General features: G+C 33.8%; 1 long non-coding RNA gene across 1 annotated transcript in view; it reads left to right on the top strand.

The window, feature by feature from the left end:
• Nucleotides 1–20100, top strand: part of LOC141567099 (uncharacterized) — a 105201-nt gene that overhangs the window by 22793 nt on the left and 62308 nt on the right. Inside the window, exons 2-3 of the long non-coding RNA XR_012489496.1 lie at nucleotides 9363–9464; nucleotides 12464–12524. This is a non-coding gene — a long non-coding RNA (uncharacterized LOC141567099). The remainder of the gene's footprint in view (nucleotides 1–9362; nucleotides 9465–12463; nucleotides 12525–20100) is intronic.

Below are 20100 nucleotides of genomic sequence, written 5' to 3'. Positions count from 1 at the left end.
GTTTGACTTCTGAATTAGAAGAGGTGCTCAAAGTGGTTACCGTCAGCGTCCAGACACTTCTGATTATGGGAAACTACTGCTTGAGCAACGTTGACCAAAGTGTTCACTTGTATACATTTTTTTGGCAATTGGAATACTGGTTTTGGAAGTAAATAGACTGGAAATGATCATTAGGGAACTTTCTAGGACAATTTCATGGCTCTATATTTTGATTGGGGTATTGGCTACAGGATGCACATATTTGTCAATGCTCATTCTATGCACTTAGTATGTATGCATTTTTCTCTTATCTGTGATTTTAAAACGAAATAGTAGTGTCAGAAGCCAATACTAGATACAACTTCCAATAACACGCCTAAGTTATAAAGTACTTTAAAAAAGAATTTCTGATTTCCTTTTATTCCTAAATTTTTTCTGTATGCTACCTGAATAGCTATGAATACAGGCCTTTCTTATTATATTATAATTAACATCTTACTACACTTCCATAATACAACCCCTTCCTGTGCACATGTACTGAATACAGTCCCTTTTCGCACACACACCCCTGGGGAAAATCAGAATACAGTCATGTACCTTTATCCCCAGACTTTAGTATGACAACAGAATTTGAAACTTGGAAGACCACTTTGAAAATTTGCTATTCTTTGATAAAATCAGAACTTTGAAACTTTGTGCCTTCCGGTTTCAATAGCTTTTTCCTACTTAAAAGTTTTCTGTTTAATATTTTTGAAGTATAATATACCTATAGAAAAGTGTACAAAGTATAGAGCTTGATAAGTTTTCACAAAGTAAGTACATGTGTGCAACCATCATCTATTTTCAGAAACAGAACAATTTAGAAGCCCGGATCTGCTCAAATGTAGTCACCATCCCACCTGCAAGGGTAATTAATATCCTGATTTCTAAAAGTGTATTTGAGTTTTGCTAAGTTTAGTACTTTTATATTTATGGGTCTATATACTATGTGCCATTTTGATCTGACTTCCTTTGTTCAATAATACATGTGTGAGAGTCGTATTTCTGTGTAGTTGATTACTTAGTTTCATTGCTATATGGTATGCATTGTAGAACTACCTGATATTTATTTCTAGTTAGAGAAAATTATGAATAGTGCTGCTATGGATACTCTAGAGCATAAAATGTCTTTTGGCAGACAGTTATGTGAATTTCTATTGGATATGTACTTGAGTGGAATTGATGGGTTATACAATATACATATGTTTAGCTAATCAATTTTCCAAAGTGATTGTATCAAATTATACTCTCATAAGTAGTATATGAGAGTTATGGTTGTTCCACTTCAAAGCAACAGTGCGTGTGATCTGACTTTTTCCTTTCAACAGTTCTGTATATGCGTATGTGTGTGTATACGTTTTATTAAGGTACAATCAACATGCAATCATCTTCACATAAAATACACCATTTGCTACATTTTTACAAGTATACAGTAGTCCTCTTTTATCTGTGGACGATAACAACTACCAGGAGAGTTTAGCTCCCATCTTCATGAGACTAAGTCTCCAAAAACAGGCACTGGTTTCTGAAATCAATATGCTGACATTTATAAAACTCTTCTCATGTGCTAGTAGTACTCTTCAAATCATGTTTAATATGTTAAATATTTAATTCACAGAAAAATCCCATAAGATCTGCACTATTATTAGCCCTGTCTGTCAATGTGATTCTCAATCAGAGGCAATCTTACCCCCAGGGGACATTTGGAAATATCTGGACAAATTTTTGATTATCAAAACTCGTGAGAGGAGTGGCAGTGACATTTACTGGGTAGAGAGGCCAGCGATTCAGTTAAATATCCTCTAAGTCACAACAAAGCTTTCCAAACAAACCTTGATAATAAATGACGAAACAAGACAAAAAAAAGCAAGTAACTTGCCCAGGACTACACATCAAGTAAGAGGGAGATTATGCCAGAGCCTCTGCTTTTCCACCGCATTGTACCTCATCATTAAAGTTATCACAAGAAACGGGTTCAACAGGAACAAAATACAAAGATAATAGTAAGAACAGGGTATGTGTGCACACATGCACGCACATGTGTGATGGTGGTACAAAATATAAAGCGTTAAGTATTCAGCTAAGAAATATGTTTATCTAAAGAGCAATACAAAATGTCTATACTTATTAACAAGATGGATATTTTGGAAATTAATTTTAAAAATATATCAGAATGAGGTTAGGTTTGGTGTTAGTTATTATGGATTTAGACTAGGGTGCTGAGACTAAAGAGATCGTATTAAACTAAGAGTGTGAAGAAGGAAAAAAACAATGAAAAGGGCTTGATGGATGAATGACTATTCCAAGTAAAGGAAAGAGAAGAAGTGAAAAAGAAAAAAAAGATTTTGCTATTCTAAACTATAGGGGCTAGGAGGATTATGGTACAATATATAGAGGTGGGAAAATTGAGGGAATAAACTGGCTTGGAAAAAGAAGCATTGATATCCAAACAATGCTGTCTCGTAGCCATCTGGGCATATAGGGTGTAGGCTTAACATAGTTTGGTTCCAGACTTTATATATCCTGGTTTGCCTCAGAAAGTCCCACTATAAGCCTTTGTGTGGACATGATTTTTAATATTGGTCCTTTTACTTATAAAAGTGTCCTGTTTGGATAATAAATTATGCAGTTACCCTAACAGGAATACAGTAAGGTGTGAAATCTTGTAATCCTCTGATATTTCCAGATGATGGTAAGCTTGAGAAATAATGCTAGAGAATTTTGATAAATACTACCATGACTCAGTGGTACAGATAATCTTATCAGCAGACAAACTATATACCTCAGAATGTGGGACATCTCTTCCAAGGTCACAATTAAAATCTGGAAACTAAATTGTTGGTTTTTGTTTTCCAAGGACATGAAAATGCTGTACTTCACATGCAATTAAGTGGGGGTGGTGGAGAGAAGAAGATAATACTAGAAATATATCTTCTATGATGGATCACTGTTGGGGGCATTCATTTAACCAGACAGGGATGGGAAATGTAAACAATGTGTCTGAGAATAGCTTTAATTTATATTATCTTTAACATTGAAAAATAACATCTGTACTATACCTGTATGAGGAATTAGTCTCTACCTGAGTTTAGGAAAACTTGACCGTCTTGACACAACTTTAAACTTTATTTGACCCTAAATTGTTTAAAGTGAATTTTAAAACACAGAAACGGATATCTCTCTGGTTGCTCTCTGACTGTGGAATGTTTTCGGTCAGGCAGAATATTGGAAACAGAGGAAACTAATTTTAGCTTGATAGATTATAATACTATACCTTCAAATCATTCTTATTCTTGCATACTTTACATATTGCATCTGTTTAGGGACCTTTCTCAGTGGAGCAGTATGCAAACCAGATGCAGACTTGGGAGGATGTTAGAAACACCAAGAAGGTCCTATGGACTTCATTCAGCTGAGTACAAAATTTAACATCTCGATCCCAGTTCTGCTACTGCCTTGTAATATCACTCAAGGAAAGATATCTCTCATTCCCTTTGGGCTCCAATACGCTTATTCTTAAGTATTAAGAATGGGAAGCATCCTGATATCAATTGTAGGAGTTGAACATATAATTAGTTAGTTCACTTCAATGAGTTGAGTAAATTTACAAACACAATGTAAACTACAATTAAACTTTGGTCAAGACACACATAATTTATCTTTAGAAATGCCATTGACATCTGTAAATTTGCAAATTCTGCTCCAGGTGTGTTTTTTGTTTGTTTGTTTACAAAATCTTTGGAAGATATGTTGGAAAGATGCTCTTTTCATGAAGCCTCTTCACCTGAAATGGCTGCTTTGGAGCTAGCCAAATTATTGTCTCTAGCTCGTAAATTAGTACTGTCCCATGACTCTATAAAACCCTGCCTCAGTTCTTAAAAATTTGATAGTAACGTCATACATTTTCATTTTAGAAGGAAAAAAAAAAAAAGATAAACAGAAAATTTTAAAATAAAATTACCTGTTAAATCATTACTCAGGAATCTCTTTTAACACTGCATTGTATATACTTTGTCTCATTTTGGGAAGTAGATTTGTAAGTGATATGAGTTTATATATGTATATCATTGTGTATGCATCCTACATTTTCTGATTAACGTACCCTTTCACTATCTAAAACAAGTTTGATTCACATCTTTCCCATGTCTTTAATTTTTTAATGCTATGTCTACCTCTTTGTTCTCAGCAAATGACCTCACCTCTAATATTGAGGAACAAGAGGCCATCAATTGGAAATTATCTCAGCTTCTTGCTACCGGGCCTACAAATTTGACATTTTTGACTATTCTTTCCTTTTTCATCCAGGTGAAATGGAGAGCATGTCAATTTGCCTTCCATGACAATGGATCCAATTGTGCATATTCTCAGGAATCTCATAACAATTATTCTTTCAGCTTCCTCTTCTTTAGTTGATTCACTCACACTGACATTTCAGTTTTTTGTTTTTTTTTTGGATGTGCGGAATGTTGTTTTCATAATAGCTCTCAGAGGCATATTTGAATTACTCATACTCCTCAGTTCATGACTATAATCAATAATTTCACAATTTCTTCCTTTAATCCTAAACTAGTTCCCCTCCAGACAGGGGGGCCTTCTCCAATCTGTTTGTACCCCCACACAATATTATCCTTATATACTTGTAAAATATGTAGTGTATTTGTGTTGGAATTTTCTGCCTCATATTAGAACCAAAAATAGTATTATCAGATGCATATGAAAATATTAGTTTTATGAATAGTAAAAAAGAAGTAGGTAGAGATTTTGGCCCTGGTGTGAAGCCAAATGGACTTGCTGACAGTCTTCTCCACATACCACCCTTTGTTATCTTTTCTTCTCTTGCCTTTTTGCACAGGTTGGGGCTGCCAATGGGATCTTAAATCAAAATTGTGAGATTAGACATCCTTGCCCTGTTCCCAATCTTAGAGAGAGAATATCTGTTTTATCATTATTTAAGATATTAGCTATAGGTTCCTTTATATGTGCTTTTTTTTGTTGTTAGATTGAAGATATTTCATTTAATTCCTAGTTTTATAGAAAGTTTCATCAGGAACTTGTAGATTTTTGTCTAATGCTTTTTCTGCATCTGTTATAATAATTATATATTTCTTTATTCGTCAAATTGTTAATATGGTGAATAATATGGATCAGTTTTCATGTGTTAAATCTATCTTGCATTTGAGGGATAAACCATGTTTGGACATGCTCTAGTAACCTTTTTATGGATTGCTGGATTCAATGTCTAACATTTTGTCTAAGAATTTTTTTTATCTATGTTCATGAGGGATATTGGTGTATAGCTTTGTTTTCCTATAATATCTTTGTCAAGTTTTATGTAGAGTATGACTAGGAGCACAAGATGATTTGGAATGTGTTTTTCTTATCTTCTGTTTTCTATAAAGGTTGGTATGGAATTAGCATTATTTATTTTTTAAACGTTTGTTAGCAGTCCTGGGCCTGCAATTTTCCATGTGTGTTTTATAAACCTTTTAGTAGCTATAGGACCTGGAAAGATAACCTCTCTTATCATTCATAATTTTTCTACTAGATTCTTAAATTAGAAGCTTAGATGATTGATTTTAGCTCTTTTTTTCTTATCTAACGTAACTGTTTAATGATATGTTCTTTCTAAAATCTGCTTTAGCTGAATGTCACATTTTTATTTATTTTCATTTAGTTTAATTTTTGTCTAATTTTCTTTGTGGCTTCTTCTTTGACCTACGGGTTATTTAAATTTTTTTTGTTTAATTTCAAAAGACTTGGCAATTTTCCAGATTTTAGTCTCATGTTCATTTCTACTTAAATTTCATTTTGGTCATAGGTAGGTCTCCTATATCTCTCAGTCTTTGCCAGGTGACCTTATGTAGCATGTGTCCAGTGGTGCAGTCTCCTTTATCACCTGTACATGTGTTGCAGGAGTGTCCCTTGTGTGTTTTGTGTATAGATCTACCTAATACACAGAAGCAAACACAAAGGGGCAGCCAGAACGAGGAAACAAAGAAACATGTCCCAAATAAAATAACAGGAAAAACCTACAAAAAAAGAACTAAACGAAATGGAGGCAACCAACCTAACAGAAGAATGCTTAAGAAACTTAGCAAGAACTTAAACAAGAAGATATTAAGCATAAAGAAGGACATAGAAATAATGAAGAAGAACCAGTCAGAAATAAAGAATACAATAACTGAAATGAAGGATACATTGGAAGGAATCAATAGCAGATTAGAAAAGCAGGAGAGCGAGTCAATGATTGAGAAGACAAGGTAGCAGAAAACACCCAATCAGCACAACAAAAAGAAAAAAGAATTGACAACAACAAAAAAACAAAGATAGTTTAAGGGATCTTTGGGACAACATTGAGTGTAACAACATTCACATCATAGGAGTACCAGAATGAGAAGAGAAGTTGTAGGGCATCGGGAACCTATTTAAAGAAGTAATGACTGAAAACTGAAAACTAAAGGAGAATGAACAACACACACAGACTGAAAGTAAAGGTATGGAAAAAGATATTTCACACAAATGGAAACAAGAAAAAAGCTGGGATAGCATTTCTTATATTGGACAAAATAGACTATGTAATAAACAGTGCAATAAGAGATAAAGGAGAGCATTACATAATGATAAAGAGATCAATCCAGTAAGATTACGTAAACCTAGTAAACATCTATGCACCCAACATAAGAGCACCTAAATATGTAAAGTAACTATTGACTAGCATGAATGCAGAGATTAACAGTAACACAATCATAGTAGGGGACTTTAACACCCCACTGACACCAATGGGCCAAACTTCCAGACATAAAATCAAATAGGAAATGATGGCCTTAAATGATACAATAGGCCAGGTGGATTTAATTGATATTTTTAGAGCATTTCACCATTAAGCAGCACAATATACATCCTTTTCAAGGGCACATGGAACATTTTCCAAGATAGACCACATGCAAGGACACAAAACAAGTCTCAATAAATTTAAGAAGATTGAAATTATATCAAGAGTCATATAACAATGATATGAAACTAGAAATCAATTACAAGAAAAAAACTGAAAAACACAAACAAATGGAGGCTAAATAATATGTTACTAAATAATGAATGGGTCAACAATGAGATAAAGAAAAAAATTAAAAGATACCGTGAGACAAATAAAGATGAAAACACAATGATCCCAAATCTATGTGACATAGCAAAAGCAATCCTAAAATGGAAATTCATAGCAATGCCATTCATTGTAAGGCAAACAACAACAAATCAATAAAACCAAGAGCTTGTTCTTTGAAAAGATAAACAAAATTGATAAATCTTCCCAGACTGATCAAGAAAAAGAGAGGACCCAAATAAATAAAATCAGAAATGAAAAAGGAGATCTGACAATGGACACCCAGGAATACAAAAAAATTAAGAAGATACTATGGGCAACTACCAGGTAGTAAGTGTTCCTACTCAGCAAAAGGCACAGAGCACACTGAGATCAGCTGCCACCTGCCTGGGGCCTACAGACACCACAGAATTGTCCAAGAAAGGCTGCAGTTCAGGCCAATGCCAGCTGCTGAAAGAACTTCCAGCGGTGTGTGAGTTGGGTTGGTCAGGGTCCCAGAGAGTTACTAGGAGCAGAGTTCATCAAGCCAGTGTAGATTCATATTTGACAGTATGGGGCAGAGGTCAACACAAAAAAGATGGCACCCATATGCCAGCTACACAGGCAGACGGTTCAACACAGAGACAATAGCATGTATTCCTCTAGCCTTTGCCATGAAGCCACAGTTTCTCCCTGTATGTCTTTGGCACCTCCCAAGCCTCTATTTCTCTGCCAGAGCCCAGGATGAGTGCCTGGGCGTGAGACAGTCTGTCCACAGGCCCTTTAAGAAGACACCTAAGTTTCCAACAGGACTCCTATCTTAATAAGATTCACCTTCTGCAATCATTCCAGTACTTATTCAGTGCTCTCATGAATACTTTATTCAGTGTGGCAGTAATAAAACGGAGTGCAATTATCCAAAACCACAAATTTCCACCTACCAAGGTTGGCCTGGTTATTGCCACTATTAAGTTCCTAAATTTCCAGAACAGTGATCAGCCTTGAAGTTGTGGAATGGTACAAACACCTGAGAGGGACTAGCAAGTGCCCAGTGGAAGCATGATTATACTAGACCCCTTTTGTCATAGGAAGGGCAGTACAGATTTTTTTCTTATTAGAATAATAGCTATTCTGTTTAGGATTTTTTTTGGCCTGCCATTTTTCTGGACTTAGTACTTAGTGCACCATAATGATGCGATCAATATATCTTCCAGAAAACCCTTATCAAAGTGAAGGATGTAAGGTAGCGAGAATATTCCTATGAGTTTCAGTACTCATATATACTATCACTCACAAATAGCTGGCCTTTCGAAATGGCTCAGTTAAACCTTAATTTCAGTGCCAGCTGGGAAACATTATTCAGCCAAGTGAGGGAGGCTGTGTATACCCTGAAAAAGAAAAAAAAAAAAATGGTGCTATGTTTTCCCTAGTTAAAATATACATTTAGTAATCAAGGATCAGAGATGGGGTGGTGCCTTTTACATTTATACAAAATGACCCATATTTTAAATATTTAGTCCTGTCCTCATGAATAGTATATCTGCTGGGTAAGTTTTAGTGACTGATAGATTGGAAGCTGAGGCTGCCATTTGGCTACTGTGTTCTCCTTTTAAAAAGGGGGGTTAAGGCATTGAGAGTGGTGATTGACATTTACCTTCAAGGGAAAACACAATTGCTTCCAGATACAGCGGATAAGAGGATATGGTTGGAGCTTAGCTATTCCTTATGCTCCTCTTTGTACTTTTGATCCCAGTGGATACAATTTTTAGAAGACTCTACAAACTTACATAGGTAGTATCAAAAGCATATACGCCTCTGGGGCATGAATGTTTGGGTCACATCTATCTGCAAAAACTCCTGACCAACCCGGGGACTGGCTAAAGGACAGAGATATATGGAATATGTTGAAAAAAAAAAAGTGAAAAATTTGGATCTACAGCTTTGTGAGCAATTGACTAAATAAAGGTCATAGTATTTACTGCTATTTTCCTGCTTCCTCTATTATTCCTTATTTTTCCTTTTGACTAATAGCCTATCCTAGATTTTTGAGTTGTGGTTATATTTATCCTGTCATCTGTAGATTGTAGAATAACAATATGGAATAATGAAATTAGAAAAGAGGTGGGCATCAATCAGAGGACCAGTTGCTAAAGCCATCGGCAAGAACTGTGTCATCATGCGCATCTTTTTGGGACTAAGGATAAGAGTTTGTTTGCCCAGCATTATTTCCCTTTCTTTTAGTAATGAAATGCTTCATTTCTTATAGGGATTACACTTGCTCTATTTCATGAGGTTCTGGTGGGATCTGCAATCTTCTGGCACGTGAACTGAGTGAGGACATTCGGATAAAACAAAGGCATCTGAAAAGGTGAGTCTCTAGAGCCCCACCACAAGGCTGCAAACAGTTGGAGCTCAGACCTTGCAGCACCCTGAGGAAACTCCCTATTATTTTCTCCTAACTAGTTCTCGTGGCTTCTTTGCTTTCTCTTCTTTCTGAGATTTTATAAACTCTTGGAATTTATGAGCTTCCCAAAAAACTTTCAATAAATTCACTTTGGCTAAGTTAGCCCAAGTTTGGGACCAAAAAGTCTAACTGGTACCTTTTCTTAATCTATTTCACAGGCTTTTATACCCTGAAAGCAATATTGAATCCTGTTCTTCAGGCTTTCTCTCTTTTTGTTCTTTTATCAAAACAAAATCAAAGGTAATGTTAATTAGCTGGGCAAGTCATTCATCGCTCTAGGCTCAGAGTCTTCATGTATAAAATAAGGTAATTTTGTACCCTACCTAGCTCACAGAACGGTTGTGAAAATTAAATTTTAAGCAATATGAGAACATATTTAGAAGGACATAAGGTATAATCTATAGCACTCATGGGCATAAGCCTAATTAAGACAAGCTTTTATTAGAAGGCTATTTCCCTAGGTTTATCCTCTCAGCACCAGAAGTTTGCTGATAAATAGTTAGGTACAGTCTGGATAGCCCAGGTTGTATTCGTTATAAGACTGTCTCCTATATAAAGGCTTCCACAATGACTGTCCATTTCTTCCTTCCCCCAAAACAATTTCTTTTCCTGTGCTTTGCCCTATATTTTTATAGCATTTTGCACTAACACTACCATAATCTTTACCACACTTAGTATTAAATACTCGTATGTCTTCCTTTCACCTGTTAGTGATTGAACGTTCCCAAAAGACAGTAACCATGTCTTAGTTATCACTTGTCTACATTCAGTTTTCAATTAATTAATAAAAAATAAAAATAAAGATTCAGAGAACAAAGAAAAGCCCAAAGTGGTAATATTAACATTCCACTTGCATGCTTTGATAACTTTCCAACACCAGACATGGTGTTCATAAATGTTACACAATGGAACTGCTCTTACCAGGAGATGGATGCATGAAACTCTTCAGAAAGTATTACTATAAGTCATAATAGGGACATTTTTCAAAAGAGGAGGTAGTTGGTAGTTAGGTTTGTAGGTAGTAGGTAGTTCAATTTTAGGGCAGATATTTTGTTGAAGAGTTGGATAGAAAGACCAACTGTTCATGACATCAGGACACATTACCAGTGCTACTGGGTGTACTACACAAAACAGTCGTCACCCAGATGCCCCCAGAATTACCATCAGAACACTGAGAGGTTTATTACCAGAATAAATAATTCTTCTAACATTGGTAGGAAGCTCTATCTGAGCAAACTCCAACCATTTATGGACAGCTAGGTAAGTAGTTTTTCTTAGGCACTGCTTTCTAAGAGACCATAGGTAATGTAATCTCTTGTGCTAATTTTCATAACATATAAGAGGGTTTCATTGATACTGTGCATGCAATTTTGGTTCATTGAGACCAGGGTCCTATAAATGGGGGAATCAGTGTTATTGCACAGAGCAAATCATTAAGAATCATATTAAGAAAAGGGTGCTAGTTTAACTTCTTAAATAATGTTTACATAAGTTTTAAGTTCAAAAGTGGAATCCCAATTTAAGTAGCTTCTCTGTTTCATTAAAGGGCATAAGAACAGTTAAATTATATCATGGACCTGCCAACGTTTTATTTAATTTCACGCTAAAACCAATCTGAAACAATCTTTATCTCTAAATATTTTTCCTAAGAATTCAAGGGAAGTTATGTTTGAATGGGAGGGAGGCTGGGAATTTTTTTTATTTGAATTTAAAATTTCTATTTCAGTCCTATTTTTGTTCATTGTAATTCAGAGTGTATGTATATTGCTATCATAAGTTTGTGAAGCACTCTTGAAAATCAATGGTGATTTTTACTCACTGCCTTCGTAGAAAAAAAAATGTTGTCCTATGCAAATTAAAATGAAGATAGTTTCATAGAATGAAAAGGGCTTTAGAATTAGAGCAAACATAACTTCATATCTAGGCTCCAACGGTTAGTTACTGTATTATTTAAGTATGTTGCTTGACTTGGCTCTCAGTTTTGACATCAACAAAGTGAGAATGTTTTTAAAAGCCTATTAGAATTTCAGAAGAATTAAATAAAAATAAGTAAATAAATAAAGATGTGGCTCCCAGTAACAGCTGATTATATAAATTTATTTTGACTTTTCCTATTATTTTCTAAGAAAGGGATGGAAGGCAAACAAAATCATAGGGTTCGAGGGCAAGCAGATGGCAGAGCAGCCCCAGATCACTGGAAAGGAGAATAAAACTAATGTGGAACTACATTTTAAGTTTTCCCATATAATGGTGGAGCAGGAGTGAGAATGAGAGTCCCTTGAATCCTGTGTGATATGCAAATGACTGCCTGTCAGTTGCACCATGTCTGACATCCAGGGACTCCTGCATGTGCAAGAGCTCTGTTACGTTCAATGATTAACTATATATTTCTTGACATTTGTTTTATGAAATATTATTTCTATTTAAAATGTAGAAAATATGATTAATGTGCTTCCTTTTAACTTTCATGATTTGAGAAAAAAGCCTGGTCTATATAACATTAAGAAAAATGAGTGTCAGAAGTTTTAAAGGAGGGAGGTTTCTCTATTCAAATCTTTTAATTTATGTAGTAAGTTAGTAATGTGATTTAAAAAAAAAAAAATCAAATTCACTAAACATCTATCCATGCAAAATCCATCTTTTGTTTAATTTATTGTATTATTTTTTTCCAATTCAATCCATATCTTCACAATCTTTGACATGGATATTATTTTCTATTGTTGCTGTAACAGACTACCACAAATGTGGTAGCTTACAATAACATAAACTTATTTATCTTACAGTTTTGTAGGTTAGATGTTTCACACAGGCTCACTGAGCAAAAATAAAAGTCTTTTGGAAGCTGCATTCTATTCTAGAGGTTATAAGGATAAAGAAATAATTTACTTCCTTGCCTTTTCCAGGTTCTGGAGTCCTCATTCCTGGACTCACAACCCCTTTCCTCCATCTGCAAAGTGCACAATGGTGAGTGGAATCCTTTTCACATAGCATCACTCTTACCTCTGCTTCTGCTTTCTTGTTACACTTTTAAGGACCTGTAAGATTATATTTGGCCCACCCAAAGAATTCAGGATAATCTCCCAATCTCAAGGTCCTTAACTTAATCATACTTGCAAAATTATTTATGCCAAGTAAGTTGACATATTTACAGGTTCCAAGAATTGTGATGTGGATTTTTTTGAAGGACAATACTGTGAAGCAGCTGTCCTTGTTTTTATTCTCTCCTTATTCTCCATCCCTCTCTTTCACTTGGTATACTTTAGTGTGTATTAATTTACTTCATTACATCTAAATGCTGCCTGGTGTTCTTTCTTGCACATCTACCATATTTGACTTATCCATTCCCCTGTTGACAGACAAGTAGGTTGACAATACTTCCTGCCAGAAACAAAGCTATTAGGAAGAACCTCATGCATATTCCTTTGTAACCAGCATGGAAGTTTTCTGGAGTATATACCCAGGAACAGGGTTACTGAGTAGAATAGTATAAGCACCCTTAATTTTCATTAAATACTGTGTCAGAGTTCACTCCAGCAGGCAGCAGAAGTTTACACTCCCGTCCCACAGTACATGAAGTTTCTCACAAACCCCTATTGCAAACACTTAATGTTATCTGATTTTATAATTTTTGCCAATATCATGGATATCATGTGGTTTTTAACTTGTATTTTGTTTAATACTCTTTATGTCAATGTGACATACATACATACAGAGCAGAGTACAGATCATAAGTGTACACTTCAATCAATTATTACAAATTGAACATACCTTGTTTAGCCAATACCCTCAAAATAGATGGAGGCCTCCGCATCCCCCCTTTTAGTTACTATCCTCTCCAAGTATAGCTTTTACTCAGATTCTATCTCTATGGAATCATTATCTAAGTAATCTAAATTGGGTCACATTGCATATTTTGTTTATTGTTTGTTTGGCTCTGGCTTTGTTCGCCCAACATGGTTTGTGAGATGTAGCACTAATTTTTTATTTTCATAGTCTCATAGGAAATTAGGTGATTCAATAGTAATGTCTAGTGTATGGTGAACACCCAATGAGTGGTGGTTGTTGTTTCTAGGCTTTTGTGTTTCCAAATCCCTTTCTCTCTTAGTCCCTAGATGTGCAACTCCTGAAATGTGGCTTTCATACAAACTGCTTTCATTGTCAAGTTCAAATTAATTGGACTTTCAGCCCAGTCCCCACCTGCCTTTATCTTTATCTCCCATAACTCAGGCTCCACATCATCATTCACTGTTAACTCACTTGAACTATAATTCCCGCTGCCTGAAATAACTTGTCTGCAGCGATAAATTTCTACAAATTCATTGCATGATTTATTTATATGTTCTACAATAGCTGTACATTTACACTGCTTTTGCATATTATGAATACTGTTATGATAAAAGTAGTGGTAGATGACCTTTGGTGAATATGTGTATGCATCTTTAACGGGTCCATAACTGGTGGTGGAATGGATGGGTCATATTGAATGAGTATGAGTATGTTAATTATCTGTAGATAATATGGTGGTGTAATTCCTCCAGCTTTTTAATTTTTTTATTTGCCTTTGATATCCTTGGTACCTTCCACTTTTGTATTAGTTTGTTCCAGCGGCTATAACAAAGTACCATAGATTGAGTGGCATATGAAAAAACAGAAATTTATTTCTCATAATTCTAGAGGCTGGGAAGTCCAAAAGCAAGGCACCAGCAGATTCAGTATGTAGTGAGGACCCACTTCCTGGACAGCCGTCTTCTCCCTGTATCCTCACATGGTAGAATAGGCAAGGGAGCTCTCTGGGGTCTCTTCTGTAAGGGCACTAATCTCATTCCTGAAGACTCTACCCTCATGACCTAATCCTCTCCCAAAGGCCCACTTCGAAATACCACCATATTGGGGATTAGGTTTAAATATATGAGTTTGGGAAGGGGAGGGTTCAGAAACATGCAGTCTATAGTCTTCTATATGGATTTAAGAATTAGCCAGTAACTATGCATAAAAAATTTCTGGCATTTTTATTGGGATTACAATGAATCTAAAGATCAATTTCTAGAGACTATATACTTTTAAAATAGTATCTTTCAACATGTAAACATAGTATACCTTTATTTATTTATATTGGTTTTCTTTCATTTCTCTTCAAAATTTTTTGTGTCAACAACAAAAATCAAATAACCCAATAAAATATGGGCAAAAGACTCAAATAGATATTTCTCCAAAGATGACATATAAATGGCTAATATCACATGAAAATATACTCAACATTACTAATTCTTAGGGAAATTCAAAATAAAACCACAATAAAATACCATCTCACAAGCATTAGTATGGCCACTATCAAAAAATCAAAATAACAAGTGTTGGCAAGGATGTAGGGTAATTGGAACCCTTGTTCACTGTCGGTGGGAATGAAAATATTTCAGCCTCTATGGAAAACACTACGGTGATTCCTCCAAAATTAAAAATAGAGTTAACATATGATCCAGCAATCCATTTCTGGGTATACACCCAAAATAATTGAAAGCAAGATCTTGAAGAGATATTTTTAAACCCGTGTTGATAGCAGTATTATTCACAATGGAAGCAATCCAAGTGTCCATGAGTGGATGAATACATAAACAATGTGATATCTACATACAGTGGAATATTTTTCATCCTTAAAAAGGAAGGAACTTCTGGCACATGCTATAACAAGATGAAAATTGAGAACATTATGCTAAGTAAAATAAGCCAGTCACGAAAAGATAACTACTGTGTGATTCTACTTATATAAGGCAAATAGAATAACCAAATTCAGAGAGACAGAAAGTAGAATGGTGGTTGTCATGAACTGCAGGAAAGAGGAAATGGGCAGTTATTGTTTCATGTTTATAGTGTTTCAGTTTTGCAAGATAAAGAGTTTTTGACATTAGTTTCACAACAATGTGAATGTATATAACACAACTGAACTATACACTTAAAAATGGTAAAGATGGCAAATTTTATGTTGTTTGTATTTTATCACAATTAAACATTTAAAATGTTTTTGTGGTTTTCATTATAGAGATCTTGCATATTTTTCATTAATTTATTTTTAGATATTTGATTTCTTTTTAAAATGATATTATTAATGGTTTTATTTATAATATTTATTTTCTACTTTTTTGTTACTTATATAAATAAATATAATTGGTTTTGTGAAGTTAGCATCTATCTGGCAATCATGCTAAATTGTTTATCTTAATGTTTTAAAGATTCTTTTATATTTTATATGTACACATGTACAAATAAGAAAAGGTTTGTGTCTTCTTTGGGACTCATATATTGTTTGTTTCATTACATTGGCTAGCACTTCTAGTATAATTTGAAAATAATTGATTTTAAATTTGACTATTTCTCTTTTTAGTTCTGCCAACTTTTGCTTAAATATTTGTTACTGGAACACATACATAGGCAGAGAAGTAAACATAACATAACTGTACCTCTTTGTAAATGTTCATTAACTGCTCCTACTCATATAGTCAGCTCTCAGATTGAGAACAAAATATCATAACTCAAGGAGTTAACATTGCTCTCCAGTCATTATCTCCTGAAGGAAAAATCACAATTCTACCTTCTACACACATTTTACATGTGTTTTAACATTTTTACAAATAGAATCATACTATGTATTCCTTTGCATCTGTCTTCTATGATTGAACATTATGCTTTGAGATTAAACTATGGAATTGCTAGATGTTATAGATTATTCGTTGTTGTTGTTGAATAGTATTCCACTTTCTGAATATACTACATTTTATATATTCATTCCAATGTTGATGGGCATTTAGGTTATTTCCAGTTTGGAGTTATTTCCAGTAGTACTGCAATAAATAGTTTAAAACTAGATTTTGGATAACATGTGTACAAAACTGGGATAGATACATACTTACAAGTAGAATTGATAGATCCTGGGTTTTGCATATGTTCAGCTTCAGTAGGCATTACGAAAGACTATTGCAGAGCAGCTGTACCAGTTTGCACTCTCACCAACAGAGCATGAGCGTTCTGGTTGTTCTGCTGTGCTCAAAAACAGTGGTTATTTTCTGACTTTGGCATTTTAGCCATTCTGACTGGTACATAGCAACTTGTCATTGAGAAATTTGCATTGCTAGGAAAGTTTAACACCAATTCATATGTATGGATATTGTTTTTGTGATTTGTCTGGTCATGTCATTGGCCCATTATCTGCTTTTTCTTATTGATTTGTAAGAGTCCTTTAATTTGAGTTAGGTATTTTATTAAATATAAGAATAATGAGTATAGTTTCCCATTTCATGTGCTGTCTTTTTATTTTGCTAATGGTGTCTTGATAAATATGTTATTTTCTCCATTTTCTTTTTGTCTGTGTGGATAGCACTTTGTGCTCTATTAAGAAATCTTTGCTCACAAATAGGGAATAAAGATTTTCTTCCATTTTTCTCCAAATGGTTTATTTTTTTACATGTCACATTTAATATTTGATTTATCCAGAATTGTTTTTTGATGATGTGTGAGGTAAGAGTCTAATACATATTTTCATATGCCTATCCACTGCATTACAATGTCACCTTTGTCAAAAAACAGGTGATCACAATGTGTGGGTCTCTTTGTGTTCTGTGTATTCCTTTCCATTGGTTTGTATCTCCTTATATCTACACTGAACTCTCTTAATTATAATATCTTTATAATTGATCTTGATAACTTGTACTATATGCCCTTTGTATTGTATCTTTAAAATTGCCTTAGCTAATTTTCATTTGCCAGTCTGATTAGTGAGAAGTGATATCACATTATTTTCATTTTTATTTTTTTGATTACTTTGACTTATGTTGACAAAAAATTCATTTAATCTTTTCTTTACTTATGCATTATTTTGTCTGTTATGTATTAATACAAAATACACATTTGCAAGTTCCAGATAATTACCTTTTATTATTTTAAAATGTTGTACATACTTTTCTCAGTGTGTGTCTTTTTTATTCACTCTTGATCTACAAAAGATTATACATATTAATATGGTCAAATTTATCAGTTTTTACTTTTATAGTCCATGATTTTGTGTTTGTGTTATATTTAAGAACACTACATTCACTTCTAAATTTTATTAAAGCTTGTTTTACTCATTTAAGTCTTGAGTCTACCTGAAATTATTTTTTCTTTATAATATAGGGCGAGACCCCAATTTTATTTTATTTTTTCCATATATTTCGCTAACTGTAACATTTATTGATTAATGTTTATCCTTCATGTGCTTCTATGCAAATGAATCTCAATTATACTTCAGTCTTCGTGTAGAATTGGGTTTATTTCTGGGCTGCTTTTTGTCTATTTTTGAACACCTTTCATCAATATTGCTCATCCTTCTACTCCCTTAATTTCTAAAACTTTTTAAAATATGATTTTGATCTCTGCTACAGCAAGTAATTCCAAGTAACTCCCTGCAGTAATTTCAGTTATAAGGTCTTTAAGGAACAAAGGGATTTTCCATTATTGTTCTGTGAGGACTTGAATGATAAATAGGTATCGAAATTTGTGAAGTGCTTTTACTATAATTCCTTTATTTTGCAAATGAAGACACTGAGGCATAAAAATACTGTTTTGTAAAGCAATAATTCCTGATTTTCAGTATACTTCCTTTATTATGTAAAAACATGCAAAAATGAAGTTATGTGAAAAAAATTATATTGCATTGATTCTCTCAGAAGAATCAAAATAAGTGTGCATTTTTGTTTTGTTTTGGACAACAAAACATGGTCCAAAGAACTATTTCATTTCAAAGCTTAATTAAAATCACAAAATCCAAAACAGGAGCATTGAGTTGCCATTAGTCAAAGTGGGTTTTAACAACAAGTGTACCAGTCATCAGTATGCAACTGAAGACAATTTTTCTATTTATCAATTGGGTGGAACTTGTCTGGTGATTTTAGGTCCCAGCTGATTTTTAGCTCTGTATAATTTTATTATTACATTTTTAAAATAATAGCTATTGCTCATGCTAGTAGAAAGAGTGAAACATCTTTTGTCACGAACAGTTTGTAATTACAAAGAGTTATTTTGAAAGTAAGATCAAGATAATGAATTAATATTAAAGAAGAACAAATAATAGGAGCCAATATGAAAAAAATCAGATGGAATCCTTGTATTGTATGGGTCCCTACACTATCTTGCAACTATATTTAGATTAATTAAAGACAATATAGTTTTACAATTTAAGTTCCTAAATTGTTATTTCTAGTTGGTGATAATAATCTTAAAAATCTTAACACAACATATTTTCTATCTGAATTACTTCATGAAGTAAATGGTAAACTTCTTTAGACAATGAGTTTTCGCTGTACTGTGAATATCTTATCATTGTTATAGATATTTACTCTACTATATGTATCTAGCAATAATATATTTGATCAATATTTAAAAATCATGAGATGTTGTCATAGGATATGACATTGATGGATAGAAATATTTAATTTTCTTGGAATAATATACCAATTAGAAAATACCATCGTACACTAAATAATTAGTTTGTGTCTTTTATACTGTAGGACTGATAAATTTTAGCTTTCTGTCTGGAAGAGTAGGCCTAATGAACAAAAAATATTTTAGAACAAAATAATTATTTTTAAGAATTGATATTTACTTTCTGTTAACTTGTGAGTTATAATTTGAAGTACTTAATATGAGGTCAGTGTTAGAGTATTTATAAAATATTTTTCAGGTTTAGGAATTCTCTAGTTCATTTTGAAAGTATATACAATGGGACTGCTGGATAGATGGTGGTGATGCACTTAAAATCCCCAGAAAGATGGTGACGAAACCTAGAGAAATACGTATTAGGTTGGTGCAAAAGTAATTGCAGTTTTTGTAATTATGTTTAACCTTTAAAACCACAATTACTTTTGTACCAACCTAAGAAAATAAAATTTGGTGAAAACACATCTTATTGTATGTTTAAACATAAATGGCTGGAGACAAGCAAGTAAGAGCTAAACAAGCACTCTAAATATCTGTAGTATGAAACAAAAAGAATGAATAGTTATCTGGGAGACCTAAGAATAGTAGACCCCACACAGCCAGCAGATAGTTACTGCAAAGATCAAGGGGTAGTTTGAAAATAGTAGTTGAAACTGAAAGGCTATTATTACACATGGAAAAATGTTCATGGTAAGATTTGAAGGAGCAGAAGAAGTCTGTGCCCTCCCCATGAATTCCTAAAACCAACACTCCAAGACTACCTTATCAAACAAAGCCAAATACTGAGGAAAGACTACTGAGATTTGGATCTATATTGAATAGGACAGGGCAAAGATAAGGCCCAAATAGAAGTCGCAAATGAACCAGTGCCTCGAGATCTCTGCAAGTATGAGAATATTAAGCAAACTAAAGAGTCTGGAAACTTTGGCTAGAAATAAATGACAAAGATTTTTCAAGGGTCCTAAGATTTGGAAACCCGAAACACAACTAGGCAATCAATACCCAGAGTATTCTGAAGACAAAAAGAAAAGCTAAGAGTCCTTACAGTAAAAAGTATTCTTGAGAAGAATTAGTC

The sequence above is a fragment of the Rhinolophus sinicus genome, linkage group LG10 (genome assembly GCF_036562045.2).
Source record: "Rhinolophus sinicus isolate RSC01 linkage group LG10, ASM3656204v1, whole genome shotgun sequence".
Lineage (NCBI taxonomy): Eukaryota > Metazoa > Chordata > Mammalia > Chiroptera > Rhinolophidae > Rhinolophus > Rhinolophus sinicus.
The sequence above is the reverse complement of the archived record's forward strand: the minus strand, read 5'-3'. Positions and strand labels throughout refer to the sequence as shown.